The sequence below is a fragment of the Mirounga angustirostris genome, unplaced genomic scaffold, assembly GCF_029215605.1.
Source record: "Mirounga angustirostris isolate CCGP_5_RB_7025 unplaced genomic scaffold, mMirAng1.0.hap1 SCAF_8, whole genome shotgun sequence".
Classification (NCBI taxonomy): domain Eukaryota; kingdom Metazoa; phylum Chordata; class Mammalia; order Carnivora; family Phocidae; genus Mirounga; species Mirounga angustirostris.
The window spans coordinates 10,297,783-10,314,621 of record NW_026991716.1 but is presented as its reverse complement, the minus strand read 5'-3'; positions in this window follow the sequence as shown (position 1 = coordinate 10,314,621).

Here is a 16,839-nt window from a genome sequence, read left to right as displayed (position 1 = left end):
GATTGAACGACCAGAGAAAGCACTTCCGGTCTAAGGTATTGAATACTGATGGTTTGCAATCTGAATCTTTTTTTCCGTGAGCACTCATCCTGGGCTTGGGGTGGGGGGGAAACATTGCAATACAATCGCCTCTTTGTCTTTAGTGCATAGGATTCAATCTGTACTAAGTAACAACCGATTGATGTTTTCCTGTGGGCACACTCTAATCATTTCCTGTCAAGAATTAAAGCAAAGGGGCGCCTGGGTGGCTCAGTTGGTTGAGCGACTGCCTTCGGCTCAGGTCATGATCCTGGAGTCCCGGGTCGAGTCCCGAATCGGGCTCCCTGCTCGGCAGGGATTCTGCTTCTCCCTCTGACCCTCCCCCCTCTCATGTGTTCTCTGTCTCTCATTCTCTCTCTCTCAAATAAATAAATAAAATCTTTAAAAAAAAAAGAATTAAAGCAAAGGTCATCTCGGAAAAGCACTCAATTAAGTCTTTAGAGGTTGGTGATGTGTAAACAGACTTATTAGTCCATACGTGTAATTAATTTTCGCACTAGCTCACAGGTTGATTTAACACTATGGAAACAGCATTCCTGGTAACTTGCTCTCTGTATCCCATTATGAGTCCCAATCTTTGGGTAAGCCCTCCCTCCCAACATTTGGTCGGGAAATTTCAAAAGTATAGGCAAACTGAAAGATTTTACAGTGAATCTCTATATACCTGTCCCCTAGATTCTATGATTAACAGCTTAGCATATTTGCTTCAACATTTATCCATCCCTAATTACAGCTTTTGGGGGGCACTGAGTACAATGCACTGTACTGGTACATGGTAAGGGAAGGCTCCCTAAGCCCTTCCCCTTCTTCAGGGGGTCTGGGATGAGAACTGTGTTGGGGGATCGAGATGGGGGAAAGGACTCCCCAGCAGCCGAGGGCCTCTCTCTTCCTCTTGTGCTCTTGCTGGGGCTGGTGGCCCAAGGGGCTCTTACTCCTTAGAGGCCATGTGGACCATAAGGTTCAGTGTTCCGTTGCTGTAGCCAAATTCACTGGTATGCCAGGAAGTGAGCTTGATGAAGTGGTGGTTGAGGGCACTGCCAACCCCAGCTTTGTAGGTAGAAAAGCCCTTTGGGGGGCCCTCCGTCCCCTTCTTGATGTCATCTAGAGTCATGGGAGGTCATGGCAGTGAGCTTCCCCTTCAGCTCAGGGATGACCTTGCCCACAGCCTTGGCAGTGCCAGAAGAAGCAGGGATCCTGTTCTGGGCAGCCCCTCAGCCATCATGCCACAGTTCCCAGAGGGGCTATCCTCGGTCTGCAGGGCGGCAGTGATGGCAGGGACTATGGCCATGAGTCCCCCAACAATGCCAAAGCTGTAGTGGACGAACTTGGCCAGTCTTCTTTTAAACTATCTATTTTTCCATCCCTAATTAAGTCTTTTTTCCCCCCTCAAAGCGTGGTACTGAGTTAGAAATGCAAATTACCGAATATTCCCCTAAACTTAAGGAATCCCAAATTGGGAAGGGGCCTGGAGGGTGGGGGAGGGATCGTAACCTGGTTTTTCAGCAAACCTTGCAGATGATTCTGAGATTCACCCAAGTTTGAGGAGCACTATTTTCAATAAACCAATATGACTTAATCTGTTGCTATAGAAGTTCTACTCACATTGTTGAACCAGGGAGTCTCTTCGGTGCTTAACCAAAGGAGACTCTAAGGTTATGGCTGCATGTATGAGCCTTCCCCTGCCACGCACCCTCCAACTTGTTTGTCAGCATAAGCTGGTGGCATGCCGTTTTGGTCAAGTGGTTAAGAAGTTCGGGCTCTGGAGCCACACAGATCTGGGCTGGAGTTCTAGTCCTATCAAAAGCAAACAATAGGGTGCCTGGTTGGCTCAGTTGGTTAAGCGACAGCCTTCGGCGCAGGTCATGATCCTGGAGTCCCGGGATCGAGTCCCGCATCGGGCTCCCTGCTCAGCGGGGGGTCTGCTTCTCCCTCTGACCCTCCTCCCTCTCATGCTCTCTGTCTCTCATTCTCTCTCTCAAAATAAATAAATAAATAAAATCTTTAAAAAAAAAAAATAGCAAACAATATGACCTGAGCCAAGTTACTTTCCCTCTATTGGCCTTGTTTTCTGATCTATACAATGGGGTTTAGATACAAGAATGCATACCTCACAACAAATAGCTGCTGAGCCTCTCTTATGTACCAGGCATGGTAGGTGCTGGGGGTTATGGGGGGGGGAGGCATAGCCCCCCTTTTCCTGGAGCCTCTATTCCACTGGGAGAGACTGACCACAAACACACACACAAAATACGGAATTTCAGGGAGTGAAAAATGCTAAGGAGAATATAAAATAGAGTATTGAGACAGCGTGATGGGGAGGGAGGAGGCTTACTTTATTTTTTTTAAGTTTTTATATAAATTTCAGCTAGTCAACGTAGTGTAGTATTAGTTTCAGGTGTACAATATAATGATTCAACACTTCCATACAACACCCTGTGCTCATCACAAGGGCCCTCCTTAATCCCCGTCACCTGTTTCACCCATCCCCCACCCCCACTGCCCTCCCATCTGGCCACCATCAGTTTGGTTTCTAGAGTTAAGAGTCTATTTCTTGGACTGGAAGGAGGCTTACTTTAAAACCATGGTCAGGAAAGGCCTCTGTGAGAAGGTGAGGAAAAACGGAGGGGCAGAAGTGTGGGTGCACGACAGTGGGAGGAAGTGGGCAGGAGACAATGCAGAACCAGCTTGCATTGGGAGAGTGTGCATTTGCTTTTCATTGCAGCGGGGAGCCATTCCTGCTTCCTAGCCATGCCCCATGCCAGCCCCGAAAGAACTGTTTCAGGTGCATACTTCTTAACGTGGTTCCAACCCAGTTATGCATCCCTCTTTCCTCCTTCCCTGCTCACTGTCCCCGCCTTTCTATCAACATCAAGCACCTAAGAAATGTCTTTGCTACATTGTAGGCATACAAAGGGGATGTTTTAAGGACTAAAATCTATTTGGAGACATAGAAGATACACTTAAAGAGAATATTGCAGGGGCACCTGGCTGGCTCAGTTGGCAGAGCATGCAACTTTTGATCTCGGGGTCATGATTCGAGCCCCACGTTGGGTGGAGAGATTACATTTAAGGGAAAAAGAGAGAGAGGGGGAGACTGATGCAGGCCTTTTTTTTTTTGCAAATGGATGAGACAGTGTCAGTAATGTGTACTCTGAGGGAGAGCTCACCCATCTGGGCTCTGCCCTGGGGTCAAGTGACATTGATGTTGAGTGAGCCTTTGTCCAGGTGAATGGGTTTTTAAATTCTTGTGCCAGGGAGAACCAAAACCAAAATTAACCTTGTTGGGGCGCCTGGGTGGCTCAGTTGGTTAAGCGACTGCCTTCGGCTCAGGTCATGATCCTGGAGTCCCGGGATTGAGTCCCACATCGGGCTCCCTGCTCGGCAGGGAGTCTGCTTTTCCCTCTGACCCTCCCCCCTCTCATGCTCTCTCTCTATCTCATTCTCTCTCAAATAAATAAATAAAATCTTAAAAAAAAACAAAAACAAAAATTAACCTTGCATACAATTCAATCTGGCTTACTTTGTTAGCAACTGATCTCCAGGCAATGATTCTGCAGTCTTGCAAGTCCATAAATAATCAGGTGCCCCCGCAAAGAATCTTTTCCAGTTGTTTTTTTTTTTTAAAGGGAGGTTTTCTTTTCTTTTTTTTTTTTTTTTAATTTTATTTATTTATTTGACAGAGAGAGACCCAGCGAGAGAGGGAACACAAGCAGGGGGAGTGGGAGAGGGAGAAGCAGGCTTCCCGCAAAGCAGGGAGCCCAATGCGGGGCTCGATCCCAGGACCCTGGGTTCATGACCTGAGCCGAAGCAGACACTCAATGACTGAGCCACCCAGGCGCCCCTAAGATTTTATTTATTTATTTGACAGAGAGAGACACAGCGAGAGAGGGAACACAAGCAGAGGGAGTGGGAGAGGGAGAAGCAGGCTTCCCGCTGAGCAGGGAGCCCGATGCGGGGCTTGATCCCAGGACCCCAGGATCATGACCTGAGCCGAAGGCAGTCGCCTAACCGACTGAGCCACCAGGTGCCCTGAATCTTTTCCAGTTTTAAATGAACACGTAAGCCCTACTTGACCAATCTCGAATTGCCTAAGAATTCACAGAGCCAAGACACAGAGCTGCTGAAAATGAAAATGTTAGTGGATAACTAGAACTACAATAGTTAAAGCAAGTAAAGATAAGAGGAGATGTTATATTTGCTTGATTTTAAACCACCTGTGCTAATATGTTTTGGTGAACTTTAATTGAAGTAGAATTTACATAGAGGAAAGTACACAATTATAAATGTACACAAATCCTAAGCCTGCGTTTTGGTGAATTTTTCAGCATCCCAAAGTTTCCCTTGTCCTGCCTCCCCAATCTGAGCATTCCCTCATTCCTTCACTCCCTGCAAATGTAACTACTACACTGACTTGTGTGCCATTTTACCTGTTTTTAATTTTTTTTAGAGGGGGCCGTGTAGTATGCACTTTTTTGTGTCTGGCTTCCTTTGCCTAAATTCATGATTGTGAGATTCGTTTGTATTGTTTGTAGCAGTAGGTAGATAGAGGAATAGATGTATTGAATTCCATTGATACACCAAATTTCTTTTTTTTTTTTAAAGATTTTATTTATTTATTTGACAGAGAGAGACACAGAGAGAGAGGGAACACAAGCAGGGGGAGTGGGAGAGGGAGAAGCAGGCTCCCCGCAGAGCAGGGAGCCCGATGTGAGACTCGATCCCAGGACCCTGGGATCATGACCTGAGCCGAAGGCAGTCGCTCAACCGACTGAGCCACCCAGGCGCCCGATACACCAAATTTCACTCTAAGAATATATCATAATTTAGCTAAGCATCTGCAATTGATGGATATTTGGGTTATTTCTAGTTTCTTGAATATTATACATAATGCTGCTATGAATATATGCATGCATTCCTCTTGGCTAGATGCCTATGAGCAGAAATACAAGGTAACTCTAAATTATACATACGTTCGGTTTTAGTAGATGCTGCCAAAAAGTCTTCCAAAGTGTCTACACCAGTTTACACTCCTGTCAGCAATATCTGAGTGCTCCAAGTGCTACACATTCTCTTTCTAAACTTGGTATTGTCAATTTTTATTTTTATTTATTAATTTTTTGATAGTGTCAATTTTTAAATTTTAGCCACTCTGGTGAGAATGTAATATCTTATTGTGGTTTTAATTTCCATAACTAATGTGGCTGTGCATCTTTTCATATGCTGATACTCTTTTGGATACTCTTTTGTTGTAAGGTGTATGCTCAACCCTTTTGAATATTTTTTTAAAATTGGATTCATGGGGCGCCTGGGTGGCTCAGTAGTTAAGGATCTGCCTTCGGCTCAGGTCACGGTCCCAGGGTCCTGGGATCGAGTCCCGCATTGGGCTCCCTGCTCCGCGGGAAGCCTGCTTCTCCCTCTCCCACTCCCCCTTCTTGTGTTCCCTCTCTCGCTGGGTCTCTCTCTGTCAAATAAATAAATAAAATCTTTTTAAAAAAATTTTTAAAATTGGATTCTTATTTTCTTGTTGATTTAGAGAAGTTCTGTATATATTCTTAGTATGGGGCACCTGGGTGGCACAGTTGGTTAAGTGTCCAGCTCTTGGTTTTAGCTCACGTTGTGATCTCAAGGTGGTGGGATCGAGCCCCATTTGGGCTCCATGATCAGCGGGGAGTCTGCTAGAGATTCTCTCTCCCTCTCCCTCTGCCCTCCTGCTCGTGCTCTCTCTCTCAAATAAATAAGAAAATAAATCTTTTTAAAAAGATATATATTCTGGATATGAATCATTTTTCCAGATTTTATATATATAGCATTTATCTTTTCTCACCCTTTGGAATGTCATTATACTTTATAAATGAAATCTTTTCGTGAAAAGAGGCATTATAATTTTAATGAAGTGCAGTTTATCAATCTTTGATCTTATGGCTAGTGCTTTTGTGTCTGGTGTAAGATATCTTTGGCTACTTTACAGTCATGAAGATATGCTCTTTTGTTATCTTCCTGGAGTTTCATTGTGTTACTTTTCAATGTTGTATTACCTATCAAAGATCTAAAATTCCTCTGGAGTTAATTTCTGTGCATGGTGTGAGGTAGAATCATGGTTTATTTTTTTTATATACATATTCAAGTATCTAGCACCACTTAATTGAAAACATGTTTTTCCCCATTAAATTTGGGGACAGTGTATGTGTGGGTCTATTCCTGAGCTTTCTATTCTGTTCTACTAGTCTATTTGTCTATCAGTGATTCATTAACACACTGTTTGAATGTACATGTTGCTTTATAATAATCTTCATATGAGGTAGTTGGTCCTTCACCTTGTTCTTCTTTGACATTTTTTGGCTATCTTGGCTTTTGTGTTTTCTGACTTTTTTTTTTAAGAGAGGGAGAGACAGAGAGAAGGGGGTAGTGGGGAGGGGCAGAGGAAGAGAGAGAGAGAGAGTCCCAAGCAGGCTTCATGCCCAGCACAGCCCGACCCGGGACTTGATCTCACAACCCTGAGATCATGACCTGAGCTGAAATCAAGAGTTGGACGCTTAGCTGACTGAGCCACCCAGGAGCCCCTTTTATATTTTCATATAACATTTAGAATCAGCTTGTCCATTTCTACAAAAAAATCTTAAGGAAATTTTTATTGGGGTTAGATAAAATCCACAGATTAATTTAGGGAAAAGTCTTTATAATATTGAATCTTCCAATCCATAAACATAGTAGATTCTCCCATTTATTGAAGTTTTCTTTAATTACTCTTGGTAATGTTTTGTGATCCTCTGTGTAGAGTTCTTATACATCTTTCATTATACTTCTCATAGCTATTTTGATGCTAATTTATATTGTTTAAAAGCATTTTCTTTTTTTAAATTTTTTATTTAAATTCTCGTTAGCTAACATAGTGCAGTATTGGTTTCAGGAGTAGAATTCAGTGATTCATCACTTACATATAACACCCAGTGCTCATCATAACAAGTGCCCTCCTTAATCCCCATCACCACCTAGCCCATTTCCCCACCCACCTCCTTCCATCACCCTTCAGTTTGTTCTCTATCATGAAGAGTCTCTTATGGTTCGTAAAAGCATTTTTTAAAAGATTTTATTTATTTATTTGAGAGAGACAGAGAGCACATGAGGGGGGGGAGGGTCAGAGGGAGAAGCAGACTCCCTGCTGAACAGGGAGCCTGATGCTGGACTCAATCCCGGGACTCCAGGATCACGACCCGAGCCAAAGGCAGTTGCCCAACCAACTGAGCCACCCAGGCGCCCCTGTAAAAGCATTTTCTAATTGTTCATGTCATATAAAAACTGTGTCAAGCAATCTTGCTAAGTTCACTTATTTATTTATTTTTTTAAAGATTTTATTTATTTATTTATTTGAGACAGAGAGAATGAGAGACAGAGAGCATGAGAGGGAGGAGAGTCAGAGGGAGAAGCAGACTCCCTGCCGAGCAGGGAGCCCGATGCAGGACTCGATCCAGGGACTCCAGGATCATGACCTGAGCCGAAGGCAGTCGCTTAACCGACTGAGCCACCCAGGCGCCCGCTAAGTTCACTTATTAATTCTAATGGTTTATCTGCAGATTCTTTTGAAATTTTATGTATGCAATTGTCACCTGTGATTATGACAGTTTTACTTCTTCCCTTCCAATCTTTATGCCTTCTATATCTTGTCACCTTTTTTGAAAAAAAGATTTTATGTATTTTGAGAGAAAGAGAGAGAGCACGAGTGGGTGGGGGGGAAGGAGGGGCAGAGAGCAGGAGAAGCAGGCTGTCCGGCTGAATGGGGAGCCTGACTCAGGGCTCGATCCCAAGACCCCAGGATCATGACCTGAGCCGAAGGCAGATGCTTAACCGACTGAGCCACCCACGCGCGCCTTGTCTCACCTTTTTGCGCTGACTAGGACACCCAGTAAACTGTTGAATAGGAGCAGTAATAGGGGAGGGATATCCATGTCTTGTTCTCAACCTTAGCTGGAAAGCTTCCAATATTTCACATTAACTGTGATATTTGTGGGGTGCCCAGTCGGTTAAGTGGCAGATTCTTGGTTTTGGCTCAGGTCGTGGTCTCAGGGTCATTAGAATGAGCCCAGGTTGAGCCCTGCATCGCTCTGCACTCAGCACAGTCTGCTTGAGATTCTCCCCCTCTCTCTCTGGCCCCCCACTCCCACCTGTGTGCTCTCTTCCTCGCTCTCCCTCTCACATGAATAAATAAATCTTTTAAAAAATGTGATCCTTGCTGCAGCTCTTTTATAGACACTGTAAGATGAAGGAATTCCCTTTTATTTCTAGTTTAGGAGGAGTTTTTTATCATAAATGAGTGAATTCCATCAAAAGATCTTTGGGATCATCAAACAGTTTTTCTCCCTTGTTCTATTGTTGCAGTAAATTGCAACGATTAATTTTCAATTGCTATACCAACCTTATATTCTCAAAATAATGTAACTTGGTCATGATGCATTACCTTGTGTGTGTGTTTACATTTTTTGCATCTATGCTCATGAATCGACCTGTGATTTTCTTGTAATGAACTTGTCAAATTTTGTTATAAAAAGTTATTCTACGGACGCCCGGGTGGCTCAGTCTGTTAAGCATCTGCCTTCGGCTCAGGTCATGATTCCAGGGTCCTGGGATCGAGCCCCACATTGGGCTCCCTGCTTGGCAGGAAGCCTGCTTCTCCCTCTCCCACTCCCACTCCCCCTGCTTCTGTTCCCTCTCTCGCTATGTCTCTGTCAAATAAATAAATAAAATCTTTTAAAAAAATAAAAAAATCTCATTATCTCAATATGCTTAGGATCTGCAAAGATACTCTCCTTTTTATTCCTGGTGTTGATAATTTGTGCTCTTTATTCTCGATCAGGTCTGCTAGAAGTTATCAATTTTTCAAAGGATCACATTTAAACTTTTTAAATTTTTTCTCTGGTGTATTTGTTTTCTATTTCCTTAGCTTCTGCTCTCATCCATATTATTTCTTTCCTTCTCCTTTCTTTGGATTTAATTTGCTCTCCTTTTCTCTAGGTTCTTGTTTGATCATTTGCTTTTAGGCTTTCTTCTTTCTTACTACATATCCTTAAGGCTATAAATTTCCCTCTAATCATGGTCTTAGCTGCATGTCAAAAGTTTTGACATATTTATCAAACAAGTCCTGGGGGTTAAGACTTCAACATATGAAGGGGGTGCATGATTCAGCCCCAAACAGTCATTTAATTCTGTTTGGCATCGACTTCTCAAATGCCAGGTTACTCTAATAGGAGATATAACCAGGAGAGGTGCTCAAAATGACCAGTGATTCTCCTGCTCCAGCCTGACCCCATAAATCCAGTCAGAAAAGAGTAATGAATATTAAAAAAACATGAAAAAAATATGTTTTAATTATGAAATCAATCTCATTTCTTGGGACATCCCTAATCCTTCATAAATCAATAAAAGAGCTATTATAACACAGGAAGGAATAAGTACCAAGAAACGAGTAATTCTTTTTTTTCTCTTTTTAGAGATTTTATTTATTTATTTATTTATTTGAGAGTGAGAGAGATCGAAAGAGAGCATGAGTAGGCAGGAGAAGGAGAAGCAGGCTCTCCACTGAGCAGGGAGCCTGACACAGGACTTGATCCCAGGACCCTGGGATCATGACCTGAGCCAAAGGCAGACGCTTAACGACTGAGCCACCCAGTGCCGCCAAGTAAGATTCTTCTTATCAGTGGCCCATCTAAGTAGAGCAGATGACCTTCAGGTCAGCAGTATTTCGAGTGTGATTGACATGAAGAAAGCCAGAGGCGGGTCCTTTTGAGTCTCACACTGAATTTCCATCACCAGCAGGGGAACAGTCCGCTCTAGCCAACATGGCAGACGCAAAGTCTAAAAAGCTTGGGTTGGCAGGAATGTGAGTGAAAAATAAACTCTAGCAGAAATTTGGTGACTGTCATTTGTTGGCTGACATCTGAAAATTATTGGCTGTTGCAGGGCATATTTTGCTTTAATGAGTAGAGAAAATGCTTTAATTGGTGCCCTTTATTTACAGCTTTCATCACTCATGTCCATGGAAGATGCCATCTTCCATCTTCATAATTTCTGGCGGTTTGGCAGTACGAGGCTGGCAACTGTTTCAATAGAGAGAAATCTCTTCTCTCACTCAACAAACATATTTTATTGCTTAGAAGATGGCGCTCCATTAATACTACCTGGTACATCTTAAAATGATCCTCACAGTTCAGGGCTATCCCCCCTCATAATTGTTTTTGCTATCATCCCATCTTCTAAGGGTTTGTCAACATTTAATGAGTGCTCACGTATAGCAAATTTTATACAAAACAGGATTGGGGTGGCTCAAGGGTGATAGAGTCTTTTTACACAGCATGTGTTGTAATTTTTCTTAAAATCGGAATTTCTTAACTATACTAGGGTGCCCTGGTTATTTTTACTTTTTTTATTGTGGTAAAATACATACGACACAAAATTTGACATTTCAACCATGAAGCGTAGCATCGATTGCATGCACAACGCTATACCACCATCACCACCATCTATTCCAAAACTCTTTCATTACAGAAACTTTGTGCCCATTAAACAATGACGTCCCATTTCCCCCTCTCCCCAGTCCCTGACAACTACTGTTCTATCTTCTGCCTCGATGAATTTGCCTAATCTAAATATTTCAGGTAAATGGAATCTGACAATGTTTGTCTTTCTGTGCCTGGCTTATTTCACATAGCATAATGCTTTCAGGGTTTGTTCATGTTGCATCATTTCTGTTTATGGCTGAGTAGTATTTCATTGCAGGTGTAGGCCACGTTTTGTTCATCTGTTCATCTGTTAGACAATCGGGTTGTTTACTTCTTTTGGTTATTGTGAATAATGCCGCAATGGACATTGGCATGGAAGTTTGTTTGAGTCCCTGCTTTCAATTCTTTTGGGTATATATCTAGGAGTAAAATTGCTGGGTCTTCTGGTAATGCTGTGTTTAGGTTTTTGAAGAACCACCAAACGGTTTTCCACAGTGGCTGCTCAATTTTATATTCTCAGCAGCAATGTATGGGAGACCCAATTTCTCCACATCGTCACCAATGCTTGTTATTTTCTCAACATATCACCACCATCATCATCATCATCATCATCACCATCCTAGTGGGTGTGAAGCAGTATCTCATCGTAATTTTGGCTTACAGACCCTTAATGGCTAGTAATGTTGAACTTCTATTTTCATGTGCTTATTCGTCACTTACATTTCTTTGGAGAAATGCCTATTCAAGTCCTTTGCCCATTTTTTTAATAGGGTGTTTTGTGGTTAGTGTCCTTTCATGCAAACAAGTTTTTAATTTTGCTGAAGTCTAATTTATCTATTTTTTCTTTTGTTGCTTATGCATTCGGTGTCTGATTGAAGAATCCACTGCCAAATCTGAGGTCATGGAGATTTTTGCCTATATTTTATTTGAAGAATTTTATAGTTTTAGCTTTTATATTTAGGTCATTCATCCATTTTGAGTTAATTTTTTGTAGATGGTAGCAGGTAGGAGGGAATCCAGCGCTATTTTTTTTGCACATGGATAACCAGTTGTTTCAGTATCATTTGTTGAAAAGACTGTTCTTTCCCTATTGAATGGTCTTGGCATCCTTGTCAAACATCAATTGGCCATAGATGCATGGATTTATTTCTGGATTTTTGGTTTTATTCCACTGGCCAATGTGCCTATCCTTATGCTACTACCACACTGCTTTGAATACTGTAGTTTTGGGTTTTTTTTAAGATTTTATTTACTTATATGACAGAGAGAGACATAGCGAGAGAGGGAACATAAGCAGGGGGAGTGGGAGAAGGAGAAGCAGGCTTCCCGCAGAGCAGGGAGCCCGATGCGGGGCTCGATCCCAGGACCCTGGGATCATGACCTGAGCTGAAGGCAGATGCTTAACGACTGAGCCACCCAGGTGCCCCTTGAATACTGTAGCTTTGTAGTGAGTTTTGAAATCAAAAAGTGTGAGTCCTCTAACTTTGTTCTTTTACAGTATTGTTTTGGCTGAGACCTCCTGCACTTCTGTATGAATTTGAGTATTGGCCTTTCAATGTCTGCAAAAAATAAAAAAGACATTGACATTTTGATTGAGATTGTATGGATTCTGTAGACTTGGGTGGTATTGACATCTTAATAACATTAAGTTCTCTGATCCATAAACATAGGATGTCTTTCCATCTTTTTTTTAATGTGTTCTTTCATTTCTTTGACCAGTGTTTTGTAGTGTTCAGAGTACAAGTCTTATACACCTCCTTGGTTAAATTTACTCCTAAGCATTTCATTCTTTCTGATGCTATTGTAAGTGGAATTTAAAAAATTCACCTCTTTGAGTGTACAGTATGATGAGATTTAACAAATTCATACTGTTGTGCAACCCTCACCACAATCTAGTTTTAGAACACTTGCATCATCCCCAAAATTCCCTTGTGTCTATTTGTAGTCAATCCCTGTCCACACCTCCTAATCCCAGGCAGCCTCTGATCTGTTCTCTGTATCTGTAGTTCTTCCTGTTCTAGATTTGTCATATAAGTGGGTGCTTACATGTATATAAAATGCATTTATAAAGAACACACCATCTTCTCTTTTCCTTCCTTTTTTTCTCTCTTTCACTCAGGACACAAAAACATACATCTTAGTTCGTCTAAATCCTGGCCTACCCAAATGACCTCACCTCTTATAGCATTGACTAGTTACCAAATGAGAAAATATTGGCTTCCTTATGTCAGAAGATGTCAAGAGCCAGGGTAAACAGAGCAGGCTCTGCATGGGCTAGTTCTTGAGAAAACACCAACATCTATGTCTAGTCCTCCACGTATTTGAGGCTTGCGGGTGTGTGCTGAGTTTCTGTTGGACAAATCCACCGCAGAGAGAGAATCAGTAGGACTGAGGGTTGTTATGGGTTCTTTTACATTTTGAAAATCCAAAATCAGAGGCATTGTTCAGCAATTGTTTAGAATCCATTTGAAACTGCTAATATGTGGTTATCTTATTAGTCATGCTCCGACTGAGGTTCAAAAACAAAAACTTGAATTATGTGAAATGTGAGGTTGCATTATTGCAAGATGAATGAAATGAAGATAGGGGCTGGGTGGAGGATGGGAATCAATCACCAGTTGCCAGTATTGGATTCAAATACAGCTCCACAGTCCAAAGCTAAGCTCTCTGGATGATGGCCCAGGTGCCGCAATAATTCCCGCCGCACAGCTTCCCACGCTCCACCTTTCTCTGTGGCTTGTGCTGACCTTCCCTTTGAATTTCCAAGTTGCCTTATTTGTGTTTTTGCTCAATAATTCTCCTAAGGAGGGCCACTCCCTGGCTAACAATGACTCCAAGTGCATGCATTAGCTCAGATAAAAAGCTCAGTTACCTTAACCTACTTCTTCCAGGCAACCACAAAGGCAACAGAAGGCTCAAATGTTTCTAGGAGTCGCTGAACACGTTGCTCTTCAAAAGAATAAGAGCAGATTTCTTAGAATACAATCAAACCTCTTATCCTAAGATTTATAAATTGTTTGAAGGGTGGGAGCTGGGGTAGTATTTTTGGTTGGGATGAGGAGGAGAGTGCCTAGAAGTTTGATCTGTTTGAAATTAATTGGGGAAATATGGAGTCAGAATTCATCTGAGTTACGGTTGTAGCCTTGTCAGCTCTCCAGGGATTTTTTTTTTTTATATTTTATTTATTTATTCATGAGAGACAGAGAGAGGCAGAGGGAGAAGCAGGCTCCCAAGGAGCAGGGAACCCGATGCGGGACTCGATCCCAGGACCCTGGGATCATGACCTGAGCCAAAGGCAGACGCTTAACGACTGAGCCACCCAGGCGCCCCAGCTCTCCAGGGATTTAAAAACAAAACCCCAAACCCCCAACTCTGGAAATGATGAGGTGGCTGTGGGCAGGCACAAACAGAAACTTATTTTAAGATGGCTGCATCTGATTTCTCAACTCACAACCTCACTCATGTTGTCACTGCCTCACCTGGCACTCCAAAAGGGGTGCCCAAGGCCAATAGAAGAGTCTACACTTCTGACCTGGACATTCATTCCAGCCCTCCTGTCATCTCCATAACCCACCGTCCCAGCTCATCTCTTACTATCTTCCGGACTGTCTACTCTCAATTTAATGTTGCATTTAGCAATCCGCTTCCTTTGGATGGTCCAGAATGCCTTCCCCTCCATCATCTTACACCACTCCTTCAGCCCAGAAGAGAGAATCATTACAGGCAAGAGGAACCACACGGAGGCAAAGCTTCTAACTCTGGCACGTATCCACAGAACCCAGAGACGATGAAGGTGTCACACATTTCAGAGGACCACAATCATAGCATGTCCCCTCCTTGCCAAGAGTATTCAGTGGCTTCCTATTTCCTGTGGAATCAGATATCAGATCGTGAAACTGGTAATTAAAATCTTCCAAGATACAGCCCCGAAATACCTTTGCAAAACCGTCTCCTGTTACACTGCCCCTTGGCCCATATATTTTTGTGCACAATCTATTGGCACTCGCTGTTGCCATCTCTGTTCTTTACTCAAACTGGTTCTTATTCCTGGAATGTCCTTGTCTTCTTTAGCCATTTATCAAATCCCGTAGTTTAAAGAGGTTCAGCAACTTGCTCAAAGTCACAGAGTTTGGGTAAATCTCACTTTTTCCAGGAAAACTTTTTTTTTTTAAAGATTTTATTTATTTATTTGAGACAGAGAGAATGAGAGAGAGAGAGCACATGAGAGGGGGGAGGGTCAGAGGGAGAAGCAGGCTCCCCGCCGAGCAGGGAGCCCGATGTGGGACTTGATCCAGGGACTCCAGGATCATGACCTGAGCCGAAGGCAGTCGCTTAACCAACTGAGCCACCCAGGCGCCCTCCAGGAAAACTTTTTAGGTCAAATTCAACCTTTTCCTCCTGATACTTTTGTAGTCCTAGTCTGTATCAAACCCTACCTTGTCTTTTAGTTATTTACCTATATAAGAAGAAATGGAAGCAAATGGCTCCAGGATTACACAGCCTTATTATGTTCCATCCATTAGAATGAAAAGAAATATGTTTAAAAACAAGTAATATCGGGCGCCTGGGTGGCTCAGTTGGTTAAGCGACTGCCTTCGGCTCAGGTCATGATCCTGGAGTCCCGGGATCGAGTCCCGCATCGGGCTCCCTGCTCAGCGGGGGGTCTGCTTCTCCCTCTGACCCTCTTCCCTCTCGTGCTCTCTGTCTCTCATTCTCTCTCTCTCAAAAAATAAATAAATAAAATCTTAAAAAAAAAAGTTTAAAAAAAAACAACAAGTAATATCATCATTAATAACAAGGTTTATTAATAGCAAGTAGTGCAGGACAATGACGTGGAATTGGGAGAAATTAAGAGGAAATAGGAGTTTTCTTTTCTTCTTTTGGGGAAATGTGAGTTTTCTAAAGGTTAAACCTGTGAAGGTCCCATAGAAGCTGAGGGTACTGTGATCTGTATAGCATCCTGCAAACTGTCACACTTTAGACTAAAATTTCCGGAGGAAGAAAATTGTAAACAACAGGATGTTAAAATGAGACTCTCGCTGGCTTCGTTTGAGTCAAGCTCCCCAGAGCAGAGGACAATATAATACTGCCAAGCGTGCCCCTGATGAGAAAGGAGGGTCTCCCCTTGCGGGGCATGGCCCTCCCATGCATGACATGTTAAGAGAATCGGAAACCAGTTTCGCCAGCGTTAGCCGATTACCTGCACTTACATTTTCAAGACTGAATTTGAATGATCTATACTGGAAGGAGACGTTTTCGATGAGAAGTTTCAACATGCTGGGCAACCAAACCCCACAAACAGGAGAAAATGGGCTTCGAGTCAAAGAAGGAGAGTTTGTTTTTTGTTTTAGATTTTATTTATTTATTTATTAGAGAGCGAGCGAGAGAGAAACAGCATGAGAGAGGAGAGGGTCAGAGGGAGAAGCAGGCTCCCCGCTGAGCCAGGAGCCCGATGTGGGACTCGATCCCAGGACCCCGGGATCATGACCTGAGCCGAAGGCAGTCGCTTAACCATCTGAGCCACCCAGGCGCCCAAAGAAGGAGAGTTTGAAGAGAACCACATGCAAAGCTTCTGGTCTGGGGCCTAGTGTCTGACTCTTGCCAAGGGACATCTAGAGGAGAGAGGACACTGCTGGAGCTACTCCTCTCTCGGAGTGGAGTGAAGGCAGGTGTCTTTTGGGTTAGCTGTATTTCCATTGCATTCTGGTATGAACTGGCTTTGAAGGCGGCTAGCCTGGGATTTGCTTAAACATAATTCTTCCCAAGAGGCCTGCCTGGAGGGGCAGAGGGAGTGGACACTGGAGGCCCAGGGTCATGAGCAACCGGTGGGGAAGCATGTCGTCTCCATCGAGGAGTTGTTAGGCAGATCTCCGAGGAGTCTGCAAAAGCTCACTGTGAGAGAAAATATCTGCCATCCATTGGGACCAGCAGCAAGGTCACAGCCGGCCAACCGAGTGCCGCTGTGTCCTTGTCCCAAAACCCTCTCCCCAGGCTGTAGCCTGGTGGGGCTGCACAGGGCAGCTTGCAAGCAGGGGAGCAGGACGAGGGGGAAAGAGATTGAAAAACTGACTCTACCCTCTATCCTGCCTCCTGGCTTGGGCCAGGCCCAAACTCGAGAAAGAAAGAAGTCTTAATTGGGTAAAATAAAAAAGTTCTGATTTTTATACTGGACTCGATGAGAATTATGTGATTATCAAACAGATTTACTTTTTAATGCCCAAACAAGGGGCTTTTCATTTACTCTCTAAAAAGGACTGGGAAAGCCATAGGAGATGCCCATGATTCCGTCCTCCGGCAAGGAAAATTAGAC